The sequence below is a fragment of the Trachypithecus francoisi genome, unplaced genomic scaffold, assembly GCF_009764315.1.
Source record: "Trachypithecus francoisi isolate TF-2019V2 unplaced genomic scaffold, Tfra_2.0 Contig01197, whole genome shotgun sequence".
NCBI lineage: Eukaryota > Metazoa > Chordata > Mammalia > Primates > Cercopithecidae > Trachypithecus > Trachypithecus francoisi.
Genome location: NW_022681225.1, coordinates 1 through 19998, shown reverse-complemented (window position 1 = coordinate 19998; position 19998 = coordinate 1). Strand labels below are relative to the sequence as shown.

The 19998-nt window shown below is 40.5% G+C and overlaps 1 pseudogene across 1 annotated transcript; it reads right to left on the bottom strand.

The window, feature by feature from the left end:
* Window positions 1-3660: 3660 nt before the first annotated feature.
* On the bottom strand, window positions 3661-16169 carry LOC117091355 (annotated as a pseudogene). Its single transcript, XR_004440402.1, has 2 exons — window positions 16040-16169; window positions 3661-4446 (listed from the first exon to the last, which is right to left on the bottom strand). The product of XR_004440402.1 is annotated as a 60S ribosomal protein L23a-like (transcript).
* Window positions 16170-19998: the final 3829 nt, after the last annotated feature.

The window sequence follows — 19998 nt, the reverse complement described above, 5'->3', positions numbered from 1 at the left end:
ACATGTTTTTAAACTTTTCTGTTTTTCTCATTTTAATCTGTCATTTGTTACAGAGGGTCCCATCTAAGAATTCCAAAAGCACTTTTGGAATTTTTCCTCCCCTATTACAAGTTGGGCAGTTTTTTCCAAAGCTAAACAAGTCTCACCTTACAATCCAAAAATCACATTCCTAAGTATTTGGACAACTACTTTGATGTTATTTCTAAATAAAAGCTACCATGCAATTATTTACAGAAGCTCTATTCATAATGACCAAAGGAAAAAAGAATCAGAAAGTCTTATAGTAGATGACTGTGTGGGAATCCACTCAGACATCAAGAGTTCTTATAAAGATTATTTAAATGAAAACATTTGAGATACTGAAGATAAAGGAAGAAATCTTACCAGAACTTACTTTATCCAATTAAAGCAGAGCTCCCAGAAAAATACAGCTGCCATTAACTCCATCCAAGGAGTTTTTTGCAAATTCAGCTGCCATGAAGCCAGTGTACTCTTTCCCATTAGCATTGATAAATGAAAATGAAATCCTAAGCTCCCAACTGACTGAACAGACCAACTCTTGGCTGAGGGAACCCCAGAGTAACTTTCAAAACTGAGTTCTCAGCTTGGCCAGGATGGGATGATGGGTGTCAGATACACCTCGTTATACCCCCTCATTTGCTAACCATGGTGAGGCTTTCTTCCCTAAGGATTAAACAGACACCAGCCCTTTCAACGGCGCCGCCACTGATATCAACCTCTCCTTTCTTGCCTAATAAGAGACCACCCATGACGGTGAGGTTCTGGCCTGTGTACAGAGGATGCACAGAGCGAATTTTCAGGTCCTCTGCTTCACCTTTTAATGTCAGAGGGCTGAAAACTCTACCCTGGGATCGTGCTAACACTGCCATTTTTTGTACATGGGACCCATGAAGAAGCAAGAAACTCAATTGCACAAGCAGGCATTTCTCCTTTCATAAATATTCATGACTCCTCCTAGAGTTTATTAAATATATGTTTTTGCCAATTCCACTCAGCATAAATTACTATTTCCTTTACATCTCCCTTGAAGCATCTGTTTCTGGCTTCTGGCTGGAGGCTATGCTTCCCAGTCTGTCAGAAGGACAATCCTGCAGGCTGCAACCCTTTATAGGAAATAAATCTCTCACTGGGTGTGGTGGCTCATGCCTGTAATCCCAGCACTTTGGGAGGCCAAGGCAGGTGGATCACCTGAGGTCTGGCATTTGAGACCAGCCTGGCCAACATGATGAAACCCTGTCTCTACTAAAAATACAAAAAATTAGCCAGGCTTGGTGGTGGGCATCTGTAATCCCAGCTAATTGGGAGGCTGAGGCAGGAGAATCGCTTGAACCCAGAAGGTGGAGGTTGCAGTGAGCCGAGATCACACCATTGCACTCCAGCCTGGGCAACAACAGTGAAACTCCATCTCAAAAAAAATAAACATAAAAATAAAGAAATGCTCCTTTCCAAATTTATGAATGTCATCATTCTTCTGTTGACAGCATTAAAAGGTTCAAAAAGACCTTCCATACTCTCCCACAAAAGCCCTAGAAATTGTCATTTTGTTAATCATTTTGGATGCTGAAGAACTTGTAATCCAATGAGTGGAAAAGTTGGTACCCCGTTTATGGCTGTCAACCTGCCAATTCTCAGGAGTTTGTATAAGCCTAAATCTGAAAGGATCTCATCCCATTAGGATTCTTGTCTCCTTTTCTGTTGCCTTTGCCCACTGGCTCTGCCAACAGGGGTCTTTCTTTCTCCTTGGCTATCTTTGGATATGGGGGCTCCATCTTCTGTACCACCTTAAGGAATGCCTTTTGCATGCATGGCTAAGTCATTGAAAAGCCTACAGTTTCAGTAACATTTTGAGTGAGTACTCTGTGAAGCTGGGTTGGAATCTCAGGCTTCTTTGTCTGGAAGGTAACTCTTAGGCTACAAGTTTCTTATCCTAGCTTTGGTTTTGAGGCCTCTGTGTTCTCCTCTTGGGTTGGAAGTTATTCCTGGCTTTTTGTTTCATGGTGTCTCTGTGATCTTGATCTTGCTCCTTTCATGGGAACTTCTCAGTTGACTAAATTCTCCCTTCTCAAACCTCTGCTGACTATGTGTTCCACCAGTATGGAGCTAATTCTGTCTACTTCCTTTCCTGTTTGCATGACTCTACTAAGAATAAGAATTATTTAGAACTTTAATGGCTCCTTTGAGAAAATTTTTATCTTCCAAACTGCCTCCTTTTAGACCTTTCCCTTCCCATTTGAGTCTCTCAACTCCCTATAATCACTGAAACTTTAGGCACCCTGCTCCATGTCTTGGAGGCTCTCAACATGCTCAAGAATCTGCAAAAGCAAACACCTGTGGCTGAAAAATAAAACAGAAAAAAAAATTATTTCTCAGCCTCCGTAAGATTGTATGTCAAAACAAAAGAAAATCTTACAAATCTCCAAAAGTATTAGCGAGAAAAAAGCTTGTTCCATTTTCCAGGAACACAGAATACAAATAAAAAATGGGGCAAAGACAAAAACCAAGTCTTCTGTATAAACTAGTGAATTTTGTATTATTGTAATCACATTAGTCAGGGTTCTCCAGAAAGGCAGAATCAATGTGATATATGGAGATAGATAGATGAGAGAAGACTCATTAGGGGAATTGGTTCACATAATTATGGAGGCTGAGAAGTTCCACAATAGCCTGTCTCCAAGTTGGAGAACCAGGAAAGTGCCAAGTTGGAGAACCAGGAAAGCGTAGCATGGTTCAGTCCAGGTCCAAAGGACTCAGAATGAGGGAAGCCAATGGTGTAACTCTCATTCTGAGGCCAAAGGCCTGAGACCCTGAAGTTCTGATGTCAAGGGCAGGAGAAGAAGGATGTTTCCATTTCAGAAGGAGATAATTCCCCTTTCCTCTTCCTTTTTGTTCTATCTGGGTTCTCAACCAATTGGATGGTGCCTGTATTCATCCATTTATACACTGCTATGAAGAAATACCTGAGTCTGAGCAATTTATAAAGAACAAAGAGGTTTAATGGGCTGACAGTTCCACATGGCTGGAGGGGCCTCACAATCATGGTGAAAGGGGAAGCAAAGACATCCTTCTTCACATGGCAGCAACAAGGAGAAGTGCTGAGCCAAACAGGAAAAGCTCCTTATAAAAACATCAGATCATGAGAACTCACTATCATGAGAACAGCATGGCGGTAACCACCACCATGATTCAGTCACCTCCCACTGGGTCCCTCCCACGACATGTAGGAATTATAGGAACTACGATTCAAGATGAGATCTGAGTGGGGACACAGCCAAACCGTAACTGTGCCCATCTACATTGGGTCAGGGTTACCTCAGTGTCTTCCGGAAACACCCTCACACATATGCCCAGAAATTGTGTTATACCAGCTATGTGTGTCTCTTAATCCAATCAAGTAGATGTCTAAAATTAACCATCAGAATATTTATGCCTGATTCATGGCTGAAATTTCAGGATGAAAGCTATGAAATCTCTATTTGTGTTTGTATGTCTATTAATGTGTGTTATGTATATGTGATATTTTCTTAATTCTGGATAGCGTTGCAAAATTCATTTATAAAATCCTTTAAAAGTGCTCTATTCTAACTTGGCTTGGAAAAAAAATAAGCATTTATAAATAAATATTCACCAAACTCCTAGAAATATAGGAACTGATCAAATGTTTTTTAAGTTAACACGATTTGGATAAAACTTAGTTAAATAAGGTTAATATAATATTTTTGGTATAATAAAACAAGTATGTCTTCAAAGTTACCACTATTGAATATAAAACAAACATAAATTCCTATTCTGCTTGAGTTCTACTCAAATAAGCTAATATTATACTTACTAGAAATGTAAAATCTTAAAGCTTATAAATTTGATTCTAATTAAGTTGTCATTCTTATGAAAAACATTATTTCTTTTTTATGGTGAAAAGATACATATATATTTAGAGTTAGCCAGCTGGACTTGGTTTAGATGATCCCAATTTTGTTGCAACATCCAAAGCATCATAATCAGGAGCCAGTCGAACATATGCCTTCTTCTCTTTATCAGGTCGAATCAGGATGTTGACTGTGGCCACATCCATGTCCCAGAGCTTCTTCACAGCCTGTTTGATCTGGTGCTTGTTGGCTTTAACATCCACAATGAACACAAGCATGTTGTTTTCTTCTATCTTCTTCATGGCCGACTCAGTGGTCAGCGGAAACTTGATGATAGCATAGTGGTCAAGCTTGTTTCTCCTGGGGGTAATCTTCCGGGGATATTTGGGCTGCCTCCGGAGTTGCAGTGTCTTGGGCCACCTCAAGGTGAGTGACATGCGGATCTTCTTTTCTGTGTGTTGCTGTGGACACCTTTCAACACTGCCTTCTTGGCCTTTAAAGCTTTGGCTTTGGCTTTGGCTTCAGGAGGGGCAGGAACTTCCTTCTTCACTTTCGGTGCCATCTTGTGAAAAGCGAAAAACATAATTTCAAAAATAATTTGTTTACTGTAAATCTGCTTAATAGTAGTTTCCAAAATACTTTTGGTAATTTTTAACCTTAAAGTTAAGCTAAGTAAAAGATTTGCATTAAATATCTAGACCATTTATAAATAAGATACAATACTAAAACATTACATACTGAACATAAATAATTCAAGTTTATATACTTTTTGCTTCTTATTTTTACAGAGAGACTAAAGATATTTTGGACCATTAATAAACATGTCTTTGTCTACCACAATGAGAAATTGTACTATGAGGAAACACATCCCTGTAGATGTTGGGAGATGGTATACTCATACATTTTCTAACCTACTATGGAATGCTAATATATGACAGTTTATAATTGCTTACTTGTTAGTTTTCTCTGGAAAATAAAAGATTACTAAGTATTAAAATTATAATCAATATGTATAAATAAAACTACTAGAAGCAATAGAATAACTAGAAACAACTCTATGCAAAGCATGCAAGAAAAGTAGGGCATGTTTCACAAGTAAAGTAGGATGTATTTTTTATAAGGGAAACCCTCACAAAAGATACAAATAAAAAGAGATATCTAACCTTCCCTGTGTTATATTTGTATGGGTAAAATGTCATGTTTTCAGAAATTATATAAAATTCCTGGAAATTTGTCAATGTCCTCCTTATCCATGCTATGTGCCAGTATAGAGTTATGAGTCATAATTCCAATTATTATTTTAAATGTTGTGCCGGGTGCAGTGGCTCACGCCTGTAATCCCAGCACTTTGGGAGGCCGAGGTGGGTGGATCACAAGGTCAGGAGATCAAGACCATCCTGGCTGACACGGTGAAACCCCATCTCTACTAAAAATACAAAAAATTAGCTGGGCGTGGTGGCGGGCACCTGTAGTCACAGCTACTCGGGAGGCTGACGGAGGAGAATGGCATGAACCTGGGAGGTGGAGCTTACAGTGAGCCGAGATCATGCCACTGTACTCAAGCCTGGGTGACAGAGCGAGACTCTGTTTCTAAATAAATGAATAAATAAATAAATGTTGTATGCCACAGAAAAAATCGAATATCCTTGTCAACTGTGGTATAATCACAGCCATTTCATACTCTTTGTCATTTAGATATTATTTCCCCCTGATGCTTTCCTGAAAGCTCCTGCGATCAGCTACAGGTCAGAATGTTCATCTCCAATACAGGACTCCCTCTGAGACTCATGGAAAAGAGTATGACAGGTACTCTGGTTAAAGACTTCTGATGATATTGCTTAAATAACTTTAAGACCATACACTTGACTCAGTGAAGATCTCCAGAAGCCAGGTGGAGAAATTGATGGGGTCATGAGACTGCTAACCCAAGATCCAGCAAGACTGGAATTGATCACATGAAACTGAATGAACTGATGAAAATTGATTATAATTTTATAGCTTTTTAGAGCATTGCTGGTTCATGTTCTAGTTTCTGGATTTAAGAAATCTCTCTCTCTTAATCTAACTGTAACTTACAACAATTTAGTAGATTACGCTTTTGTAAACAGAAGTGAAGCATTTTTCTTTTTTTTCCCTGCCTAATCTCTCCAGAATTTTGAAATCTTACTGAATACTCTTATTTTCATGATGATATAGTTATTGGCAAAAGTCCAGTAAGAATCTGTTTACAACAGGACATAATTGGAAAATTTGGTTATATTATCAAGGTTTTTACTGGAATATCGTATTTTGGAAGTGTACCTAAGATCAGTTATGACTAGCAATTTTAAGGAAGTAAGGTTGATTATGATGGAGACAATGCTTACAAAGCACTGTGAGAAATGGGAAAGTTCTTCTTCAAAGATTGTAAAAAGTCACAATTTCTTACTATAAGATTGCTATCCACTATTTTTGTGTGTGTGTGCGTGTGTGTGTGTGTGTGTGTGTGTGTTCCAAATCAGTTGTCCTAGCTTGCTCCAGCATGGCTGGACAGAACTAGACAAGCCCAAGCCCATAGTGTATGCCATTCCTTATTTGGAGATGCTTCCTTAACTATCCCTGGCAACTTCCTTTTCTTCCTTTGTTCTATTCCCCTTACCTAATTAAGAAAGTTTTAAACTAATAGCCAATTGGGTAAGGTGTAAAATACGAGGTCCTATTCCAGCCAATGGTAACTGGACACAGCAGTAGGGTAGACACATCAGGTTATAAGTAACTCTGTCTCCTTTGCTCAGTGTGCTCTTGTGGCTGGACAGCTATTGAGTAGCACCCTTTCTGCAGAAAGTAAAGCTCGCCTTGCTAAGAGATCATTTGTTCCCATGTTAATTTTTTTTTTTTTTGAACACCAAAAACTTCATTCCCAACAGCACTCTGAGAAAAGTCAGCCTGATACTTACATTACAGGTTCACAGCCTTACAGGTTAGTAAAGGTCATTTCCTGGTAGGCACAGGAATTTAGGGATATTTTGGGGGCCTCAAGAAGAGAGGAATTCACACAAAGCTATAAGGACTGCAGCTGAAATTTGATAGTATGTTCTTAGCTTGGCTTTTTGCCTGAATAAGGCCTTTAAAAGTAAAATCTGAGATTCTGTATGAAAACTTCCAGCAAAGAAACTTGAAAGCACCTATGTGGTCATCTCCTGTTCTTGCTGCACTTACGTAAATAATCAAGCAAAATCTAACAAAACTATACTAATTTTAAAACAAGAATAGTCTTACTTTGATTATGATCGAAAATGATGGTTACTACAGAGAGGAATTTTATGTTTCAATGGAAAACTATAACTTGGCCGGGCATGGTGGCACATGCCTATAATTCCAGCACTTTGGGAGGCCAGGAGTTCAAGATCAGCCTGAGCAACATGTTGAAACCCCGTCTCTACCAAAAATATAAAAATTAGATGGGCACGATGATATGTGCCTGTAGTCCCAGCTAATCAGGAGGCTGAGGAGGGAGGATCACTTGCACCAAGGAGGTAGAGGTTACAGTGAGCTGAGATTGTTGCACCTTTGCACTCCAGCCTGCGCGACAGAGCCAGACCCTGTCTCAAAAAAAAAATTTTTTTTTTAAGGAAAGCTATAGCTATTGTGGGTTATCAGATTCTAGTCTTGTTTCTTGTTTTTGGGGTATTTTTACCTCTTTGTAAACTGGATCCTGTCATCTGATGAATTTTGTCCCACAATGATACTTGTGGAATAAGAAGCCAAGTATTGTCTCTCCTACTAATGTATCTATTGTCAGTTAATTTGAAGGTCTCCAACCCTGGAAAAAAGTTAGAAGAGGAAGGTTTTGCTCCCCAAAATGCATAACCAAACTGTGGTACATTCATGCAATGGGATACTATTTAGCCATAGAAAGGAACAAGCTATCAACTCACACAAAGACATGAGTGAATCTTGTATGCACATTGCTAAGTGGAAGAAGACAGTCTGAGGAGAATACACACAGTGTGACCTCATTTAATGAGACACTGCAGAAGGCAAACTACACAGATGGGAAACCATTGGCTCCATGGGTGGAGGTTTGAAGCATTTCATATGATACTTCAATAGTGGGATACCTACCACAATGCATTGGTCAAAATATGCAGAATTTTACAACCAAATGGGTAAATCAAACTCTATTCAAATTAAATAAAATTACTCAGGATGTGGAGTATCCCAGGACAGAATACATCATGTGAAAAATAATTTAACTATGCTACAAATTACTATGGTTTGGATGTGGTTTGTCCCTGCAAAAACTCGTGTTGAAATTTGACCCCCAATGTGGCAGTGTGGGGTGGTGGGGCCTAGTGGAAGGTGTTTGGATCATGGGGACGGATCCCTCATGAATAGATTAATGTCCTCCATGGGGATGAGTGAGTTCTGCTCTCACAGGAGTGGATTAATTCCTGCAGGAGTAGGTAGTTAACAAGAGTCTGGGTTCCTTGGATTCCCTCTTGCTTTCATTCTTGCTATGTGATCTCTGGTGCACCCCTTGCTCCCCTTGCACTTTCCACCATGAGGTGGAAAAGACTGAGACTCCACCAGATGCAAATGCCCAATCTTAGACATTCCAGCCACCAGTATTGTGAGCCAAAAGGACCTTTTTTACTTATAAATTACCCAGCCTCAGATATTCTGTTACAGAAGCACAAGACAGACTAAGACACAAATGTAGGAAAAAACTCACTGAAGGTGTAGGGAAAATGGTGTTGACCTAAGCCACTTTGAAAATGAATAGAATCCGTAGGCTGAAGGCAAACGAACTATACTTCATCACTGGATTCTAGTTTATAAAGTTCTTTCCAACAGAAGCAATTGTGAACAATTGTAAAACCACAGTGTCTGTATCTGGAATAAAACAATGACTTACATAAGTCACAGATGGTAGGAACCAGGTCTCTCACTGTTGAAGTGGGAGGTTACAAATTAGCAAGGGGAGAAGGCTAGAATGATTCATGTGATAGTAGATAAGAGGTGGAGACATGAATGTAAACTTATGTTTAGTTTAATATAGATACACACAGTTCTACATAGAAAACTTTATAATTAGGTGTGTATAGGTAGGTTAGACACACACATATACTTCCTAGCATTGCTAATAAGGAACAAGTGCTCATTCAACAATGTGCTCCTTTGGCAGCCAGATGTAAGTTTTCCTACCATTCTGAAAGGAATCAGGCTCTTTGAAGAAACGTCTGATACTAGAACTGGGACAGTAAATTGAGGAGTCGGGATAATCTTGAAGTATCAGAAAGCAAGTACTAAAAAAAATTAAAATATATCAAAGAAAAAGAATAGCCAATAAAAACAGCTACTGATGGCCAACACAGGAATGAATTATAGTGTTGAATAATAACTAAAACTGAAAGTAATTATCTAGGTGTCTGTATTTGTATACACAAGAAAATAAGAAAACGGAGTTGCATAGAAATCTCCTTTGCAAAAGAATTCCAAGTAATTGATGTAGACACTCAGCCATCAATAATGTGGAGCCAACTCCTCACTCCGTAAGTGTGGGCTCCGCACAGTGACTTGCTCCAAAAGAACACATGCAGTATGGGCAAGGAGGAAAAATAACTTCACAGTGGAGAAACCGGACAAACAGTAGCTCTTCCAAATGATCCAAGTGAACATCAAAGGTGACAGTTCACCTTGAGAACATGCAGTGACAATGAGGGACACTCTACAAAATTCCTGACCAATCCTCCTCAGTACTATCAAGGTCATCATGACATGGAAAGCCTGACGCACTGTCACAGCCAGGAAGAGCCCACAGGGATGTGATGACTACATGTCATGCGGGATCCTGGATGGGATCCTGGGTCAGAGTAAGACAGAACCAAGGGCATCCAAATGAAATATGAACTTTAGTTAATAATAGTCTATCAGTATTGGTTCATTAACTATGACAAATTATGTAAGATATTAATAAGCCACGTGAGACACACTGATAGAAGATGTTAATAAGAGATGAATCTAGGTTGCAGCTACATGGGAAATCTCTGCATTTTTTGGGGGGGCAATTTCTGAGTAAGTAAAAAAATGATGTAAAATAAAACTTTATTGAAAACAGTTATATTTTTTGAACACTTCCTTGTTTAATTATTTATACCACGAATTACTAGTAATTGACACTGTTAACTAGTCCTGTTTTTTTAAATAAGAGCATTTATGACACAAAAAATTAAACAGTGCAGATAGATATATAAATCAAAACAAATGCTCTTTACATGTTTTCTGTTAGAGTAGTCACACATATGTGTAAACTTAATTATCATATTTTTTTCTTGTGCTGTGGTTGTGTCCTGGGTTCATTCTCTAAAATGCTGTTTGCCTTAGACCAGGAAAAAAAAAATAACCTTACAGACTCTGTTTCAATTCATGGCTAAGTATTTTCAAAACAGTGACTTTGTAAAAATATGTTCCAATGGAAAATTGATTTATTGTGATGGGATCACTTATTCCAAAGACTTCTTGTCTTTATTTCATGCCCATGCCTACCTTTTAGCCATAATACAACAGAATCAAATATTAGCCACTGGGAAAAAATATTCAAAGGAAGAAAGTATGTGGAGAGAACTTATGACCATGATGATTCAATGTTTTACCACAATGCTTTCTAAAACAGAAGAGTGTAAAAGGATGTTCAAAGTCAATTTCCTCAGTGAGGCTTTGCAGAAAATGAGGAAACTAGAGAAACAAAAATGGCAGGACATTCTACAGGTGATTTTAGATGTTGCTATGTTTTACGGGAAAAAAAGTACTTTTACCTTTTAAAGAATCACAAAGAATTATTGGAAACCCAAACTCTGGAATGTTTGCAAATTTAGTTGAGCTTCTGTGTAATTATGTCTATATAGCTAGCCACAAAGTTGATGATTTCTTAAAAATCTGTGCCTTATTTGTGTAATAAAATACACAATGAATAATTAATGCTCATAGGAAAACATGTTAGACCTTGTGAAAGGAAAATCAATCTTGGGGACCCAAAATCACTAAACTAAAGGGAAAAGTCAAGCTGGGAACTGCTGAGAACAAATCTGCCTCCCATTCTATGCAAACACCCATCTGCTCACCGAGAGAAATGCATATCCGATTGCCTCATTTGAAGAGAGTAGTCAGCAACGCAAAAGGATGAAACCATTTGTCTCTTACCTACCTATGACCTGGAAACCCCCTGTCTGGCCTTCTCAATTTTCTGGACTGAACCAATGTACATTTTACACATATTGATTGATGTCTCATGTCTCCCTAAAAATGTGTACAACCAAGCTGAGCCCCTGCCACCTTGGGCCCATATTGTGAGGACCTCCTGAGGATGCATCACATGCATGCATCCTTAAGCTTGGCAAAATACACTTTCTAAAAAATCGGAGAGCTGTCTCAGATTTTCAGGGTTCACACATATAATGTAGGATGTCAATGTTTATAAAACAGACATTATTCTACCTACTAATACAAATATGCTGCCAATTAACCTTAGACTTTATCAACAAAATAAAAAATGTTGATGAGGTACAAATAATATATTTAAACTTAAATAATGTTGAAAGTTTTAATATGGCTACTTTTCAATTTTTCAATACTACGTTTTACTACTTTAACACTGTAAGAAAAATTAGTAATTAAAATATGAATAAAAGTGTTTACAGCGGGGTGCACATGTTTCCTCCAGCCTCTGCCCATCCCCAGCTTTCATCCCAAATGTCCTGATAGTGGCTCCAAGCATTGCTCCTTTCTCTGTACCAAGATCTCTCCCCAGAAACAAACCCAAATCTTACCATATGTTATGGCACGCTGTGATTATCAACAGCGATGAGCAGCCAAAGCCTCAGGGCAGGGAGGCTTTTGTAAAACAAGACTTGTAGAATATAAGAATATGTGAAAGTAAAGCCCATAGCCGAGCTCCCTCCTCAGCACACGGGGAGCAGACAGGAAGCTTTTGCCTCACCTTCCTCAATGGCCTGCAGCCACATCTCCCTAGGTCAGTCTTAAGGACAACGAAACTCTGGTCTTTAAGGTGGACACGCTACTAGGTGCTCCAAAGCCATGGTGACCCACTCTCGGGTGGGTCCCGAGGAGAACAAAGTTCTGGTTCTAATCCTAACCCTAACCCTGTCCCAAGACTTTGACCCTAAACCTAAACCCTGATCCCTGCCCTGGTCCCTAATTCTGATCCTTACTTTGACCCTAACTTTGATCTTGACACTGACCATGACCCCACCTCAAACCATACTTCTGGCCCTGACTCAGCATAATCCCTGTTGTTTTGTTTACGATCTATCTCTAGTCTTACCCTCTAGTGGTATAGCTGTACCCAAATGCACTTTTAAATTATTTAACTTCTTTTCCTTGATTTCTCCAAGGACATCCTAAAGGAAATGTCATTACGTATTTTGTAGTCCCTCTGAGTGGCATGGCTTCAGATAAGTTCTAATACTTTGCAAGACGTAAAAGGTTTGGACAGTGCCAGCACTGGGTTTGTTGGGGTGCATGTTGGCATTCATGATAGTCATTGGTGCTGTTCTCCAAATATTTTCAGTTCACTTTTTATGAATGCATTCTGACTGTTCCATCCCACCTACTTAATTTTCACATGACCACATGACTTTTTTTTTTCTTTGCCAATGGAGGTGAGAAAAAATAATGTGACTTTTTCAGGAGAAATTTCCAAGAAACAGAGTTCTATTCCACATGCTTTTTTCTCTTTTCTATAGCAATGGGGATCTTATTGATGGTCCCTCCTTCCGTCTGGATTCCTGTGTTAGGATGATACAGCACAGAGCTACCTCTCACCTGACCCATGATGAGATGTATATAAATGAGGAAGATATTTGAGCCACTGAAATTTGGAGGTTGTCTGTCACCAACCACAGTTTAACCTAGCTCCCACTGACTGATGCAGGGCTGAAGAATGAGTCCAAACTGGATCTGGACAAGACATATGAAGAACACTCCAGGTTGAGTAAAATTCAAGTGTTGTCTCAAGGTAACAGTGAGCACGATATGTTATTGGTAGTTGTGGGATAAATAAGGTATATCATGTGAGAATAATGAGAAACTCAACTTTAAAGACGGTGCTGATTTGGACTGTGGAGAGATTCAAATGCCCTGCTTAACACTTGAGATTGTGATGGTTGAACAAACTAATTAAAAGCCCTAAATGAAGACTTGGATAAATATCTGAGGGTGTCTAATATCCCAATTTTTCATCCTAAAATCGGCAGAGTCCTTGACCCCATTCTAGTGAGACTTCCAAAAGAAAAAGACCTACAACCCCCATTGATAGACTTTCCTGCACTTTTGACCTGTGGCTAACCACTCCTCACCTTCCATTCTGTCATCAGCATTTTGGGGAAACACCTTAACTCTATGATTTACAGGTTATTAAGTGGCCCTTATCATTCCCTCCAGAGGTGGAAAAGACTAATGATGATGGTGTCTGAGCTCACAGCAGCAAGCAGGCATGTGTGCTCAGCAGGCATGTGTGCTCAGCAGCCACGTGGCTCATCTGCTAGGAGCTTACTAAATACGATATTCTACAATGTTGCTTAACACAAGGGGAGACGCTTCTGACTCAGAGGGGTTTAATTGCTCGCCTACTTCTTTTTCTGCCCTCTTGGGCTCCTAAAATGAAAACAACCCGGGGTGATAAAATGAGTCAAGGGGTGCCAGCCGTATCACAGCAAAATAGATTCCTAAAAAATCCCTGGCCTAAGATGACAGCCTTGGCTGGATAAGTTAGAATGTCTGATAGTGGACATGGGAGAGTGAGGTGGTTGAAATGTTTCATATTAAAGAATTTCCACCCAGATTGCAAGAAGAGAGAGAGGAATGGAGATGGCAGCAGCATGAGTCCCTACAATAAAAGCAGATGTTTTGAGATGACTTATATTTTTTCTGACAAAAATTAAAGACAGAAACCAAAGTTTAGCCTGAGGCTAAAATAAGTGGGCAATAAGCCAGAGGTACATATGACATAGACGATTTAAACATTTCTCCCTTATATTATACAAATACTAAACTTACAAATAAATTGATTCCAAATAAAACAAAAATATTCAAAAATTTGATGAATACACTGGGTCTACAGTAGTATTTGAAGGAGATCTCACAACAGGTTTGGTTTTTGAAGGTTAGAACTGATGGTCTAGAGATTCATTCATTGCAGAGAGAGAAAGGAGGACTTTTCTTGGGTTCCTTCAGGAATGTCTGGCTTTGCCTCATCTTTGTTTGAACTATGGATATGGCAGAAGAAAACATGATGATTTCACCGATTTAGGTGCAAAAGGTCACTGGGTTCTCTAAGAAGCCTGGGATTCTTCTGCTGGAAAAATAAGTTTGTGTTGAGAAAAATGAGTGTGAGGCGCTGTTACTGAAGTGAAGCAGAATTGTTTTTACATAATCTGCTCATTACCCACTCTGCAGTGTGGATAAAATTATTCAAGCAAAAGGTCCTCTTACTGTTCCTGGAAAGCCGTGGATAGAGAACAGATTAGTTTTTTTCCCTGAGAACACAACCACTAGAAACATTCTACCTCAGATGAGATATTGCCTAATTATTTTCAAAAGACAGTGAAAAATTATGGATGTAAATGTTTGCTACAAAATGAATATGTGATAGAAACAGAAGCATCTGGATCACAGTTATATTAGAGCTACCTGTGTTCCCCTGTCACTGAGATTAAAACAAAAATGTCCAATACAATCATTCACAGCATGAGAGAGGGGAAGGTGAAAGATGGAAAGGCCGGTCATAAAAAGATCAGAATTTCAGTCCATAAGGAATTGGCTTTGTTCATTGTCTGTTGCTGTGTGCAAGGTGAAGGCTGGGGCAAGAAAACGTGCAGTAACAATGGCTCCTTTGTCCATCTCACCTCTCTAGATACCAGGTTGCAGACATGTTGCATTTTAATTGAAAGATTGATATAATTTTTTTAAAAGAACACTTGCAGTGTTTGAAGTGACAAAGGCTTCTGTAACAAAAAAGCAGGGAAAGGGATTTTTTTTTTTTAAAAAGCAAACAACAACAACAAAAACACCACAAAAAAGCAAACAACAAACAAACAAAAAACAGAGGAGGAAGTCGGCTGTGACTACTTCCAGGAAAGGACTCAGGCAATTGGAAATTTTATTCGCTTTGCAACTGTGGATTTTCCAGACTGCTTCCTTTCTAAAGTATATTACTTTCTTTTTGGTTCATGAAGTCATCCCTTTCTGTTTCTGGAACAGCTGTATTTTCTTTATCTATCATCTGTCTACCTGCCTATCATCTATCTATTTACTATCTTTTCTACTTTTCACTATCAAGGCTTGGTCAAGCAAGATAGAACCGCAGTGTATGTTCACTCTACCATTTAAAACAAGACCTCTCATAGGCATTCTCCATCATATCACAAACCTGAGCTTTCTAAAACAGGGTGTGGCAAACTACCATGCATGGCCCATGTCTGACGCAGTCTGCATTTGTAAGTAAAGTTGTACTGGGACACAGCCACATACATGTTATATGACATCTCTGGCTGTTTTCATGGTACAATGGAAGAGCTAAATCATTAACAGAGAGACCATATGGCTTGGAAAACTTAAAATGTTTAACATTTAGCCCTTTGCAGAAAATATTTTCTGACTCTTGTTTTAAAAGATCTTTGTTTAGAATGCTACCTATTGTCTTCCGAATAGAATCACAACTCTTTACCACAATAGACACAGCTTGAACCCTGCTTCTCTATCCAGCCTCATCTATTATTTCCACTACTCCTTATTTTCCTCATGGCCATGCTGATGGATTGTCAGCTTCCCAGATGTGCGAGAATCTCTCATCTCTTCCTGACATTCTCATGCTCTGCCTCTGCCTCTAGAGAACTACCTGTCCCATCTCTCATGACAAATCCCTTCTTCAGCCCCTTTGCTCCTTCCTTAAGGATACCCATTTGGCTCTGTTTTGGGTGACATGCTCCTTCTGCATCTCCCAGAGCCATCCTGTGTCTGTCAGCTACTGCATTTCTTTGCATCTCTGCAAAAGATTGGACATCCCTGATTTAAATAAAACATTCAAGACCATGTTCTTACAATGCACCATGTACCTAAACAGATTATTCGTGTCTTCTCTGGCCAGGTGTAAATACCTGGCTCCTGTGTCATCGTGGCTGAGCTTCACTGCCGTCAGGAACAGCTCGGGAACAGATGTCACTTGAGTTAACCAGAAAAACACAACCAGTTAAACTTAGACAAAATGGCCTTTGAAATGGTGATCTTCAACACACTGAGAAAACTGGTTTTTCTGCCTGAAATTAGATGATGCCAGGAAGCCAGTATTTCAGAGCTGCAGAGAACATAACCATCCTGTCCAAGTCCCTTATTCTACAAACAAGGAAAGTAAGACTTAAAAAAGGCAGATGAGAATGTGTGTGTATATCTATTTTTTGAGTGCTTATTACTGGCTAGGTATTTTCTGTCTTTTAAATTTTTTATTATTTTTTGGCTAGGTATTTTCTAATCATGTCACATATACTCTGTGAGGGAGGTATTCTCATCCTCATTTACAGATGAAAAAACCTGAGGCTCAGGGTGATGACATAAGCTGCCCAAATCACAGAGCCAGGATTCACCCTGGTGTCTGCCCTTCCCACGGTACTGTGCTGCACCTAAGTAACACGACACCCTTTGCAACGTCTGCTGAGTGCCTCCTGCTTTTGTGTACTGCACCTCAGTAACACAGCACCCCTTCCAACATCGGCCGTGTGTCTCCTGTTTCTGTGCACATAATCTCCTGTTGTATACAGAACGGGCCTGCAGGGAGGGGGAAATGCTGGAGTGGGCTAGCTGGCGACAGCGGGGAGAGGCTCCAGGATCAGTCTTTGCTTCTCCTAGTGTGGGATGGATCCTCGATGGTAGCTGGAAGCACAAAGCTGGGGCTTCCAGAACAGCTGGAGGGGCTGGGAGGATAGAAATGCCCCCCAAAAAGACGAAAGACTCCCCACTCCTAAGCAGGGCGGAAGGTCTTCTCCTACTCTAGGTAAGCCTCCTGGTAAGTGTCCATATTTCTCGGTATGAAAGAAACTGTCTTGTCTTCCAGTCATGCCAGCCGGCCCTCTCCCTCAATCACATACCACATCCCTGTGATCACCACACCACTTGCCACCCCCTCCGTCCAGGTGCCATGAGTCACCTGACCAAGTGCACACAGCAAGTCGCTGTCAGAGGTGAGACCTTGGGTCTCCTCAGCCCAATCGAGGGAGCCTGCCATCCAACAGTCATGCATAAGTGGCCCACTATGACCTGCATCATCTACCGCTGTTAAATTATTTGTTTCCAAGCTTACCATGCTTTGTAACAGATGATCAATGCATTTAAAATCAGCAGATACCGTGAGATGTCTGCTTTCTAATAATACATAGCTTTAATAATAATAGCATTCATGGTAGCTATTTCTCAAACCGGAAACATGACTTATCATAAGTTTCTATGGCTGGATACAGTGGCTCACACCTTTAATCCCAGCACTTTGGAAGGCCAAGGTGATATGGTTTGGCTGCGTCCCCACCCAAATTTCATCTTGAATTGTAGTTCCCATAATCCCCACACGTTGTGGGAGGGACCTGGTAGGAGGTAATTGATCATGAGGGGGGTTCCCCCATGTTATTCTCGTGACAGTGAGTGCATTCTCACGAGATCTGACGGTTTTATAAGGGGCTGCCCCCTTCACTTGTCATTCTCTTCCCTGCCACCCTGTGAAGAGGTGCCTTCCACCACAATTGTAAGTTTCCTGAGGCCTCCCAAGCCATGCAGAACTGTGAGTCACTGAAACCTCTTTACTTTTTAGCTCATTCTTTATAAATTACCCAGTCTTGGGTATTTCTTCACAGCAGTGTGAGATTAGACTAATACACAAGACAAGAGGATTGCTTGAACCCAGGAGTTTGAGACCAGCCTAGACAACAAAGCAAGTTTCCACCTCTACACACACACACACACACGCACACACAATGAGCCAGGCGTGGGAGCACCTTGTCCCAGTTATTTAGGGGACTGAGGTGACAGGATTGCTTGAGCCCAGGAGTTTGAGGCTGCAGTGAGCCAAGATCATGCCACTGCACTCCAGCCTGGGCGACAGGGTGAGTCCCAATCTCAAAAATAAGTACATTTCTATAAATTTGAAAAATAAAGGAGAAGAATCTACCACTCTGGGTGAGGCCTTTAGTAATAGTAACCAGTACTAGAAACCCAGGTGTCTTTGCCCGGCCTTTGCAGGATTTCACAAATGCTCTGAGTCTGTTGTCAGGACTCCCATGCCTGGACCTTGCCTGGGACCCCCTAGTCACTGCCCTGGCTCCCTTGCTGGAGCCCTGCCCAGAAGCAGCTGCTTTCTCACACCACCGTCTCTAGGAGCTCTTCCCTCTCCCCCCAGCAGCAGCAGCTCCCACCCTTGTCCTTGGCCCTCTGCATGGCTCCACCATGTGCCTCCAGTCACAGCCACATCAGTCTTTCTAGATGGTAAGTTGTGTCTTTTAAATTTGCTATAACATCAAGCATAGCACAGAGCCAAGAGCTGGCCAAATATGTGAAGTGTTGTCATTTTTAGTTACTATGCTTAAAAAAAAAAAAAAAAAAGGAAAAGGTTTAAGAAAATAACAAAACAAAAAACAAATGAATCCATTTTAATATAAACCCAAGTAAGTATAAGTCCACAATTTCTTCTTTATAATTTTGAAACCCAAAAGGCTCAGAAAACTGAAAGATTCTGCAGAATTTTAGAGCAAACTATTTGATGGTAAAACCTGACTGACACATCAGGGCACTGAGTCTTCGTGCTCACACTCAGCGAATCGTCAGATTTGGCTGCGGAAACCTAGCGTGTCTGATGACAGAGACCCAGCTGGAAGTGTTCTCTCTCAAATCTGACAAGAATCAGGCTTCGCGACATTCCAGGAAGGACCCGGGGGTCATTCTCTCACCAGCTCTGTTCATCGAGTAAGCCATCATGCAACAGGAGCTGGCGCAGGGCCTTGGGACACGAGGACAAGGCTCGTCTCCACCCTGAAGGGCCCGTATAGATGCCAGAAGCCACACCTGCAATGTATGTGGGTTTATAAGGCGGTGCCGGGAAGGACCCACACCTGGTTTATGGTGACTCCGTGGATCTTGTCTCCTAGTTGATACTGTAGAGCCCTCTCACAAGCCCGTTACGGTTCCATCGCCACGCTCTCTTGGTGTGCATGTCTAGATTAAAAGTCATCTAAGTTAGATTGCAGGAAAATTATCTGGTTAACAATTCAGCCACATAGTGAAATACTCTCATGTGATAAAGATTATTAATTAGAAAAAAATTAAATACTGCATCTTCCAAAATCTTGCACATTCCAGAAAACTAATTTCTGGTAAGGTCCTTCCCATTTTAATGACCTTTTATCTTAACTAAAGCTTCAGTGTTGGAAACCTTTTCTTTATACATGTTCAAAAATAACTATAATACAATTATGGTTTAAATTCCCCTTAAGAAACTCTTAAACAATGGCCGGGCGCGGTGGCTCAAGCCTGTGATCCCAGCACTTTGGGAGGCCGAGACGGGTGGATCACGAGGTCAGGAGATAGAGACCATCCTGGTCTACAACATTGAACCCCGTCTCTACTAAAAATACAAAAACTAGCCGGCGAGATGGCGGGCACCTGTATCCACTACTCGGAGGCTGGGAGGAGAATGGCGTAAACCTGGGAGGCGGAGCTTGCAGTGAGCCAAGATCGCGCCACTGCACTCCACCTGGGCGCAGAGCAGACTCCGTCTCAAAAAAAAAAAAAAAAAAAAAAGAAACTCTTAAAAAAGGGCTTCTTTTCTTCACAGAATCGTCACAAGCCTTCAAAATATTGGAAAAATTCACACTATAGTTAAATCCCATTACAACGCCTGCCGAATTGGTGAAAACTTAAAAAGCCTAATATTACCAGAGCTCTCATACACTGCTACAGGGAGTACAAAGTGGAACAACTTGGAAAATACTTGGGCATTCTTTAGAAAGCTGAAAAGGCAGGGCGTGGTGGCTCACACCCGTAATCCCGCAGTTTGGGAAGCCGGGTGGGTGGATCACCT